Raw genomic sequence first — 11841 nt, forward strand, 5'->3', positions numbered from 1 at the left:
CATAAATAAGATTTACAGAGCCCGAATTAACAGCAGGAACAGCTGTTGGACTTTAATATAACAGTTAATGGAAGGCCCTAAACTGATTATAAACTTCTTCGCTTCTGAAGCAGTTTTGGCCGAGTAATAAAAGTGTGATTTAGGTTAGCTAATCGCGCCATCTGTGGTTCGTATAACAGTCGTATAACAGCTTGTAACTGGTTTTAATGAGCATTATGGAATATTACTAAGACTTGATCAAAGTCGACGTCGAACAGCTGAAATTGAGAGCCTCATCAAATGTATAACAGTTTGATTAAGCAGTACAGTACTAATATTAAAGATTTCAAAATACAATTTGTGCGACAGATGCCTAAGCTTGATGGCATCAACTGCAGTTACATCTGTATAACACAATTTGTTATGTTGATTAGCCTAATTGATTGAGTTACAATTTTTACATAAAGTATGACACTGGTATAACAGTTGTATAACAGTTCTTTTGATCAATTTATTGTGCATTTCAGTGCATAAATCTGGCAAACTATGATTAAGTTGAATAGAAACAACTAAAATTGCAGCTGTATAACAGTTGTAGAGCTCTAGGCGCATTGTGAACGTAAGGAAGCGAGTGAGTGGCCCGAAGTGGATAGGCAGCGGTGGAAATATCCCGAATTGCCCCGGTTACAATTTGACAAAACCCGTTTAGGAAGCCAAACTTGACGGCGTGGGGCGGGGCACGTGGGGGCGGCAAGCACGTGGGCGTGGGCAACAAACAAAACGCAGCTGTTGCCGCTTGCAGGAAGGAAAACGGAAGTGTGTGTAATTTAAGCAGCGGTAAGCGGCAACAACAGCAACAGCGACAACAACAGCAACAGCGACTGCAATAGCAGCGGAAGCCTGCAACCAAAAATGCAACAAGCTGCAAAAGCCACCAAGAGCCGACCAAATGACCAGCTAACCAAACCGAACTTCAACCAGCGACAAGCGTCACAGGTGTCTGCCAGCTGCCAGCATCACTATGTCTGTGTGTGGGTGTGGCATGGCGTTGCATACTGTGGTGGGCGGGACTGTGCTGGGCGGGGCTGGGCTGGGCTGGGCTGTAAGTCTAGTTAGCTAGTTAAAGGCATAGCCAAATGGCAAAATGCACTTATCGTACCCTGTAATTTCTGGGGTGTGCAGCTATGGGGTAGTCTGAGACATTCAATTTCTCAACATATACATACATGATCAGCACTGATCAGCATCAGATATAGTTCATATTTATATTTAGATTATTAGCTTAGTTTCATAAATACTCCTTTTACTACTCTAGATGGAAATTCGAGTCCAAGCCTTATAGAGTATATAGGTATGAATAGATCTAACTTAAAGATATGTAAAAGTTTGGTTAATACTTGCATATAATTTGTATCGTAGCATCAGCACCTTAGCAGCTGTTTTATGTTCTTCAACAACCACTGAAAGGATCGATACTTTCTATGATAATCGATATCGATATAGCTATCGATATTTATTCAGTCTGATTATTGCACTCTTAACTTGATATGCTGGCAATAGAATTAACTAATTACAGCTAAGCAGCTTTGCCTTTGTCTTTGATATTCACATTATTTCTCTACAGGGTATGTGATAGTTCGTAATGCTTTGATCGATCAACGTGCACGTTGCATTTTGCTTTTGTTGCGCTTTAACTGAGACCCAAATGACATGGCTTTTTGGGCACTGCATAAATCGTGCCAAATTTGTGTGAACTTCAACAATGCCAAAAACTGCGAGAGAGCGGGGTGGGTAGAGGCATCGTAAGAGAGACATAGAGGAGGAGACAGAGAGAGTGAGATGAGGCCAAAACATTTATGGGCCAAACAAATGGCTGGCAGGCAGCTGCTGGCAATGGCTCAAGTGCCCATAATGTCATACGACGATGTGCAGGAAGCGCTTGTTGTTGCCCTCACTTCGTCTACTTCTAGTTGTTGTTGTTGTTGTTGTTGTTGTGGAAGTGTCACCGGAAACCGGAAGTGCGGCAGATAACAGGCTAGCAAGCTGGCTGGCAAACTGGCAAAAGTTAGCTCCATTCCCCATTCAGGCAACGCACGTCGTTTGAGAACTGAAACAACTGGCACAACAGGACAACGACCGTTCAATCAATACAACTCTCTATCTCTTGCTCTCTCTCATTCTCTGTTGCCTCTACAACTGCAAAAAAGAAAAGTTATGGAAACTACATATTAAATACAGACTCAAACTTATCATAAAAAGTTAACTCCACGCCAACAGAAATAGCAAAGTTAATCAAGCACAACTGGGAATCTATTTTGAGAAACTGAAAGTCAAGTTGGAGTGTGCTAGGTTTAAAGAGCTCAATAGACTTATAGCTCTATGTATATGACTGAAGGCGGCTGCTGCAGTCGAATTGCGATGAACTCTTAAGTTTCAGCTGAACTCAATCAAAATATTTAAGGTCTAGGATGCACCCCGATGGGTGAGCCAATGCGATCTATGCTGAGCTGTTTGACACTACGAAGCAAGGAACATTTGTATAAAGCTCTGGCTTCTATTGTTCTTCTCGTGTTCTTTATGTTCGATTGCTTTGACATTGAGCACAGTCGTAAATTCCTCAATGGTCTCCTGTAGTTCACTGGACGGCGTCAGGAAGTTGCCCGTCAATGCCAGGCTCATGCTTGAATAGTCTCTGAACCAAAAGGCAATAAAATGTTTGTTATATTCATGGCTTCTACACAATATGCGACATCCATATCCGAGGTCTGTTCAGAAAGTAGTGAGAATCCTAAGTCGGAGGAGCTGCTGAAGTGTTTTATAAAATGATAATGATTTGAAGCACTTCCACGCTAGGATTAATTAGTTGATGATGACATTTTGAAGACCATATCAAACGTTACTTTTTGGACTCATCTTGCAAATAAAACTTTTCTTACTTAAACTCAAAGGCATTTGAGCTCAGCTCGAAGGAAAAGCTCGAAGGGAAGTTGTATGCACGAGTTCCCGCTTATGGACAATTCTAACAAAAGAATTCCCCACAATAGATGAGCTCAACATTTGATGCTTATCTTATATAACTAATCTGAGTATCTCAAGTCCACTTCCCGTCGATGGAAGTGTCATAGGTGTCAGGCACATGCACACATGTCTGACATTTGAGTACATCTCATCATCATCCATCTCATCATTCGCCATAATTTGAAGAACTTTGGCATTTTTATTGATACGAGTTCTGTCTTACATATCTCTGCTATGCCAAGCAGCTTGGGCTAGCCTCTTTAAGCTACCTCCAATTTTACTTACATTTTCATTTGCCTCTCTTTGTCCTTGAACTACCCTCGACTGCCTCAGATCTCAGGATCTGTTTGGCACAAGCTCTCGCGGCATAACACAATTGACATTTGAAGGTGCACCAGAAACAACTCAAAGCAAATCTAGTGAAATGGAGATAGAGAAGCGAAGCTGCCAGCTTCAGCTTCCAGCTGTTCGCTTTGTCTACTCATAATTATCAACTGCAGGAGCGAAACAGAACTTACAATGGCTGATGGTGCTCAGGCGCTCAACTTGAATGGAGCTCACAGAATCAAGGAAGGAAGGGTGTGACGGTAGAGGGGGAGCGGAAGGAGGGGGAGGCATGTGCTTTTTGCTATTTAGGTTGACATAGTTCCACGCTGGAGCTCTGCATAAATGCGTATTACGAGTCTACCTTTTATTTGGATTATATTTTGTTTTATTGTGCGCTGTTGTTGTTGTTGTTGTTGCTCTTGCCTCGCTGACTGCCAAAAGGTTTCATTTACCTCGAATTCTTTATGATTTTTATTATTTCAGCTTGCTTTTCTGTTTTGGTTTTTGTTTTTTTTTTTTTGGTTTTTTTCGCTCGCTTTTTATTTGCAGCTGGTTGCGCCTTTTGTGAATGTCGCAGATTTTTGTTCAATTGAATGCATTTCATTTCATTCGTGACGAAGCGACGCAGCGCGACGTCAGCGAGGCAAACGGACAAATTTCTTAATTGCAACTCGGGCATACGCTTTTCATGCTGTATAGCAGCAAACCACGGCCACGCCCACACACAAATCCGTCCCCTGTCCATGCCTGGTCGACATTGTCGCTTTTAGCTTTTTTTTTTTTTTGGGTATAATATATACCCTGAGTGCTTGGACAATGTGTGAGTGGGCTGTTTCTGTGCCTAGAGAAGGGCACACCTTTGATCTTATAGATCATAGATCATCTATGTATATGTGTATATGTGATCCACAAGATCAAAGCTGTATATATATATATCTCAAGTGATTATATATAGCTGTCTGCCTAGCTACTTCGAGTAGCTCGCAAGTCGCTCAACGGCAGGCCTTGCTATTGACTGATTGATCTTCTTCGTCATATTGCTCTTGCAGTTCTCACTCACTTGATTACAAACTTTAACGTTCAGTCTCTTTAGTATCGATAAAAATCGATTTGGACATAATTCAAAGTTGTCAATTGCTACGGGCATAAAATACACTTTCTTATATACACAAATCAGTTTCCAAATCGAATATATGCTCCAGCCTAGTCCTGTAGCTTAAGTTACATACACAAGAAAACTATTGGCTCTAATGTTTGCAGGGTATTTAAAAGTCCGTCTCTGATCGCTGTAAACGAACTTAAGTTATTCTTCCGCATCAAATTCGACGTGCATATATGTATGTACATATTTACATCTATCCATCACTTATCTTTAACATATCCCAAATATCGATATTTATCGATTTCAATTCACTTGATTCACAACTCGCAGCACCAAAGTGCAATGAGCAACTGCTTATTATGTGGCACACCTAGCTTAGCACGCAGTTTATTTGTCAATTCAGTTCAAGCACTGGCCGGGTATCGTATTTCTTAGTCGTGCACTCCCCGCGCTTGCTCAACTCTTGTTGTTGTTGTTGTTGCTGTTGTTGTATTTCTGCTACAGCCGCATGAAAGCGTACAAAAATCAGGCCAAAGGCAGCTGAAATGACAGCAAATGCGAAAAACGTGAGGGCTGGCTAGCTGAGCATGGGCTGCATGGGCTAAATGGGCAACATGGGCGTGGCAGCTGGGCTGTTAGCGCCCCTTTTCATGGTGTCTAATGGCCGCTGGCTGTTACCGCGAACGCAGCTGCTTGCAGCAGTTGCAACCTTGAAAAAAATGCGCAAAATACACAGAGAGGAAAAAAAAATTGAATTTAATTCAAATTGAGCCGCAGCACAACGAGAAGCAGTAACAAATAAAATGTCATACTCTCTCTCTCTCTTTCGCTGCCTCTCCCTCTCTCTCTCTCTTTCCCTTGTTGTCTCTGTTCCATTCTAAGTTTTTGTGCTTCTAAAATAGACAAGTTTATTGCCAGTTTCGGGCTTTGGGGCAAACAATGACGAGGCCAAAAAGGGTAGACAAGTGCCACAAACATGTTGTTGCTCCCCTCTCTTCGCTCTCTCTCTCTCTTAGTCTGTCCCTCTCCCTCCCTCACGCTCCCTCCATCTCTCTCCCTCTCTCTCTCATTGGTGGTCTCTATTTGTAGGAAAGGTCAACAGTTCTTTGTGTTTGTTGCTGTTGCAACATGCGTCGCATTTGGACCAGGTCAAAATGTAGGTCCATAGGCTGACAGTTGCCAGCGACATGGCAGGCGGCCTTGTCATAGTTGTTGTTATTGTTGCAGCAACCACTGCCGCTGCTGCTGCTGCTTCTGCTACTGTTACTGCTATTGCCTGGATCTCAAGGTGACAGCCGCCAGTGCAACAACTTGAGCCTCGGGCTCTGTGGCTTGCAACATGGCTTAGCCAACTGTCGGCGACTCTGCTGCCACAAGTGCCACAAGCAACTCTTAGCCAAATGAACAAGTCACTAATTTGCCCCATCATATATACATGCATGCAGCATGCCACACAGCCAAGGCAGCACGAAACAGTCCCTACATATCATGAGACTGTATTAAATATGTCATCCAAAACTATTCCAAATACATGAGAAAAAAAAATCACGATAATAATAACAGTAATGCTAATGCTAATGGTAATTATATTGCAAGTGCTAAGGCTAGTGCTAATGCTAATGGTAGTGGTAATGCTAATGCTAAGGCTAGTGCTAATGCTAATGCTAGTGCTGATGCTAATCTAATACTGATACTAGTACTAAAGCTAATGATATTGCTAAGGCTAATGCTAATGCTGATGCTAATGCTAATGCTAATGCTAATTCTATCGTTAGTGCTAATGATAATACTAATGCTAATTCTAATGCTACTGCTAATTCTAATGCTAATGCTACTGGTAATGCTAATTCCAATGCTAATGCTAATACTAATACTTATGCTAATGATAGTGCTAAGACTAATGCTAATTCTATCGTTAGTGCTAATGATAATGCTAATGCTAATGATAATAGAAATGCTTATGCTAATGCTAATACTAATACTAATGCTAATGCTAATATTAATGATAATGCTAATGCTAATAAGAATAATAATTATATATCAAATAATCTATATATATAAAAGAAAGTTGTGTAAAAGTGAAGACTGCTTATAACTTGATTTGGGCTGAAGCAATTTTCATGGTTTTTGATTTGTTGGATTTGTCTCCGCAACGAGTTTAGTATAGGGTCTTAAAAATACTGAAAAAATTTGCCGAATACTTGAAAAACGCGGTTTTTTCCCCAAATGTTCAAATTTTTTTTATACCCAGTAGGCTTGGTAACAGTGACAGTTTTGACAATAGTGTAGAAGTAAATAAACAAATGTAGTCAGTCAGTCTACGGTCTCCTGACCTCGAGCAGACCTGACTATTCAAAAAAAAAAAAAAAAAAAAAAAAATTTTTCAAATCAAAAGGAAAAATATTTCAAATCAAAAATCTGCAAAAAATCAAAAGATTAAAACCTGACTGTTCAAAAAATAAATAAAAAATTAAAAATTCGAAATTAAAAAAAAAAAGGTAATTATTAAAAAGTGTATTTTTGGCTTTTTATATTTTCGGACTTTTAAACTTTATAAATATTTCAAATCAAAAATCTGCAAAAATTAAAAAAAAATCAAAAGATTAAAACCTAACAATCAAAAATAAATAAAAAATTCAAAATTCAAAATTCGAAATTAAAAAAAAAAAGTTAATTATTAAAAATTGTATTTTTGGACTTTTACAAAAGCTAAATATCTCGAAAGTTCAGGTATTTGTTTGTCTCAAACATAAATTTGTGTAAATTATTTATATTTATATTTCTCGATTGTTTTATATGGTTTTGTGCGAGGGCAGTATTACTATTAATAAAAATGCCGCGTCCTAGAAGATCTAATCTTTCCCGGCGGACCCATAATGCAATTAGGCAACGGAATAGCGCGAGTCAATTATCTGACGAAGAGCGAGAAATCGCCCGAGAAAGGCTCCGCGTTAGTACCCAGGGAAGAAGGGCCTTAATTCGTGCTTCTCAAAGAGAGGCAGCCCGTGAAATGGCAATAAGAAATGGTTCAAGGATTGATTTGAATCGAGCAGCGTTTCGATATGATTGCACCATTGATTACAGCTTGAATCGTTTAGTTTGCATTGGTCCAATGGACGTTGTTTGCTAGCATTGTGGCGCATTGAAGTTTGCTGGTGAAACGCCCGGTTTGTGCTGCCTTAGTGGTAAAGTGACATTGCCATTAGCGGTCACCATAGCCATTGCGTTCCCTGCTTTATGGCGAAACACTAGAATCACGACATTTTCTAGCGAACACTCAAAAATACAATGCCTGTTTTTTTATTATTATTATTATTTATTATTTATTTACGTTAAAAATTTTATTTTCTATGACTGCCAAAAAAAAATTTTGAATAATGTAGTTTGTTAGATTTCTGTAAATAGTGTTTGTAAATATAACTATAACTATGGCTTTGAATTTAAAGATTCAAGGCCAGATTTGCCATCGCATTGGATCATTGCAACCTATTGAAGATGCACAGCAAAAATTCTTGCAAATATACTTCATGGGCAATATGGAAGAACAACTTGACCGGCGTCAAGAAATAAACACAGCTATGAAAAGAGCAATTCTCCATGATTTGCATGCTTAGAAATTTAAACCAACCAAAACTGTGCAATGGAACGCGTTTGGTGATAAGAAAACTGATGAGCAATGTGATTCACGCGTTGATACTCAAAGGAAAATTTAAAGATGAGGAAGTTCTTATTCCTAGGATTCCGATGAGCTCAACAGATATGCCCTTTGAATTTAAACGAATTCAATTCCCGCTTCGTCTTGCCTTCGCCATGACGATCAACAAGTCACAGGGTCAATCTTTGACTATTTGTGGCCTCAATCTAGAAAATGCGTGTTTTTCTCATGGTCAATTGTACGTGGCATGCTCACGTGTTGGCAAACGATCCGCATTATTTGTTCTTGCACCCGACCAAAAAACGAAGAATGTCGTTTACAACAAGGTGCTTGAATGAAAATCCGATTAATAAATTTATCAGTGTATCCCAGCCTGAACAACATAGCTTTCAACAATTTTTTACCTAGAAATAATATAGAGGGCAATGCAACGTTTGCCGGGCCAGCTAGTATATGTATAATCCATACCACGCCATAAACTCAGAACTATCTATAAACGCTCTCTCTTCCGCTTGCTCTTACTCTAGCCCCCCATAGCTCTCTCCCTCTCACTCACTGTCTCTCTCTCCATCCAACTGAAATTGCCCAGAACATTTGCAGCTTAAAGTTTTGGAATTGTGCAAATTTGTTGGAGTGAAATGTCCAGAAACAAAGGAGCAATTTGGCATACAAATTGAGCGGAATAAATGTTGAAAATGTTGCCTGTAAATTTTGCCTAATGACATGCAGCATGGCTATAACAGTTATGTGTATAACAGTTCGCAGTGGCTCTATTTACAAATTCATAGCTAGCATATTTTCGACAGCTATGCTGGCCACTTTTTATGGGCAGCAGCATAAATTTTTGGTTGGGCAACTTGACGAGCTGCTCGCAGCAGCAGCGACGTAAGCAGCGACGCCAGCTGCGCAGCAAACAGCGACCAATTAGGCCGGTTTTAAGGCGCGTCCTATGACGCCTAATGGCCTTTTGGTCTTTTGTGCTCAGGACATTGGCCTAATCAACAACAGAAACACCTACAACAACAACAACAACAACAACAATGACAACGACAATGATTATGACAATGACAACAATTTCTGTTCCGGCTCTAAATTAAGTATTTTGCAATTTCGTCGCTTGTTGCTTTGACCTAGCGTCCAATTAAAAAAAAAAAATAAATTAAAACAAAATTTTGCCAACTAAGCAACACACAGCAACAACAAAAAAACAGTGAAAAAAGTCACTTGTAAAAAATGTAATTGAAATGAAATTGCAATAACAACAAGCAGAAAGGTAAACCAGAGAAGGGGGAAAAGCATTGCAGAGCTGACTAGGTTATACGCTGCTGTTGAATGTAGAGTCTGTATGAAGGGAATTCTGAATATATGTATAAAGTATGTACATGGAGTATAGATTATAGAGAATATAAGAGTGAATGGAGCATATATATGTAGATTATGTAAACATATAATAGCTAGGAAAACATAAGAAGAGAGAGAAACAAATTGATGAACAGAGCAGATCAGATCAGTTCTGTAAGATCTATAGATGATAGGATACGACTCGCCCGAAATAAGCGAGGAATATAATTTCTAGATCAATATGTCGTACAAGTTCCAGAATGATAAGAAATGACTGAGTAAGGAATAACAGATTTGCCATAGCCCCAAGACCTATATACAAATCAAATTTCCCGGGTAAGGAACTACACTCATGTTTTATATATAGTACATATGTATGTGATAGACTATTTAGCCGCAGAAAGTCATTTGCCATTCCTAACTGTCAGAGCTAATGAGGTAATAGCCAATTTAAACTTCATCAAGTTTAAGCCAGATCCAAGTTTATGGCTTCAACAGCAGCTGCAAAGGCTATAGTAACATCAGTTACATGTACTCGAAAGTTCATCTCTCCAGCTTGGAAAAGCAGGAAACAACAGCTGGTATGAGCTCAGTTTTTCACTTAGCAACAGCTCTGAAAGGTCTATATAGAACATATTTAAGATGGCATCTAATTTGCACAGCTGGCACCTTTAGGCAACAGCATTACAATGCTCGAGGGGCATCAGTGGAAGAGAATGGGAAATGGCGAATAGAAATGCGGTGGGCGGGAGGAGAAAGAAAAGCAGAAACGCAAATTAAAAGCAGAACTTTTTGGTTGCCTGAAAATTGGGCATAAAATCTGCCCACGAAATTACGAACTTACGAAATGCCAAAGTGGAATATGAAACTTAATTAGCCGAAAAGAAGAACATCTAAAAAGAAAGCATAAAAGTTGAGAGCAAAAACACAAACATAAAACACCGCGAGAAAAGCATTTGAAAATGAAATGACGGCAAATATTTGAACTACTATTTGACTACTCAAACGTGAAGAAGAAGAAGAGAGTAACTTGAACTAAGTGTGAAACGACTTGGAGTAAAAGTCGGCTTGAACAACAGGGGAAATGCACTCAGGCATAGGCTAAAAGACATTTCGTATACCTTTGCTAAGCTCGTCGGCGATTCTGCTTTGCTCAGGCATTCGTTAACGTTCTACTAGAGACTTGAGAGACTTTATCTGCGCTCTCATCAGCTTGGCTTATGGCTGGCTTTAAGTCTCTGTCAACGACTTACAATGCCTGCCGTGGACTATATCTTCCTTCTCTTCAATTCCGCTCGTAATCCATTCATAAAGGTTTTTCACCTCCCTTCAAGCGCTCCATTTTCTTCGATTCCTTATGCAGCTCATTCGCAAACGTTTGTCAATATGCTCTTTGGACATTATCTGCATTCTTTTCAGTTCTTCTTTGTCGCTTATTCGTTAACGTTTGACACAAGCCACAAAATCTGCAACTTTTGTTTCAGTTTATTCTTTTGCACTTTCCACTACAACTTTATCTTCGCCATTTGCATTTGCTCATTCGTAAACGTAAAATATAACATAAATGCAGTCTTACGACGCAATTCAGAGCTCTGTGCGCTGTCATAACTGCATAGAGGACAAAATCCAAAAAGGAGAATTAAGTGAAATATACGAGATTCCCTTAAAGCAGTTTTCCACGAGAAGTTTTCAAGGTGTGCGTGTGTGTGTGCGTGTGTGTGTGCCGTTACTTGTTGTGCTGGGCGAGCGTCCGACACGTTTTCATTGTTTGAGATAAAATGAAATTTTATGGCAACGAGACGGGAGAATAGCCGACGGCCAAGATGGGAGGACACAACAGCTGAAGGGACCGGGGAGAGCAGAGAACGTGAGAGAGGGAACCGTAAGAGCAACGGCAATGGAGCAGAGGCCAAAAATTGAAACAGAGCGACTATGAATTTTCAGTCAGAGCTAAGACAATGGGCCGCACAGCCAGGCGGACGGACGGACGGACAGGCAGACTGACAGACAGAGAGACACAAGGCAGAGCGAGTGCGAATGCGTCCCATGTGCTGTTTTGGGGGCTAGTTTCAGTCCCCAGACAAATGAAAACAAACCAAACAAACAACAAGAACAAAAAACGAGAATGAGAATGAGAGCGAAAACGAGAACGAACAACAGCGTGGGGACAGAGGCCTCAAGTCGAAGACGAAGGCGAAAGTTGGGGGCAAATGTTCAGGATAATTGAATGAAAATTCATTCGTGTGCTTTTCGATTTGGGCCACAAACTTTTGTATATATATCTCTCTCTCTCTCTCTCTCTCTCTCGCTCTCTCTCTTACACCGTCTGTCTCTTTGCTGTTTTGTTGTCAACAAAATTCTAAGCATTTCCGTTGAGACGTTTGGCGAGGCACAAGAATATACATGTCGTTGTTATTTT

General features: G+C 40.0%; 1 long non-coding RNA gene across 1 annotated transcript; it reads left to right on the forward strand.

The window, feature by feature from the left end:
- Positions 1–1080: 1080 nt before the first annotated feature.
- On the forward strand, positions 1081–8466 carry LOC149267801 (uncharacterized). The gene is made up of 2 exons (XR_016270906.1): positions 1081–7156; positions 7243–8466. It is a non-coding gene; the product is annotated as an uncharacterized LOC149267801 (long non-coding RNA).
- The last annotated feature ends 3375 nt before the right edge of the window (positions 8467–11841 follow it).

The sequence above is a fragment of the Drosophila arizonae genome, chromosome X (assembly GCF_054131065.1).
Source record: "Drosophila arizonae isolate 15081-1271.41 chromosome X, UAZ_ARI_1.0, whole genome shotgun sequence".
NCBI lineage: Eukaryota > Metazoa > Arthropoda > Insecta > Diptera > Drosophilidae > Drosophila > Drosophila arizonae.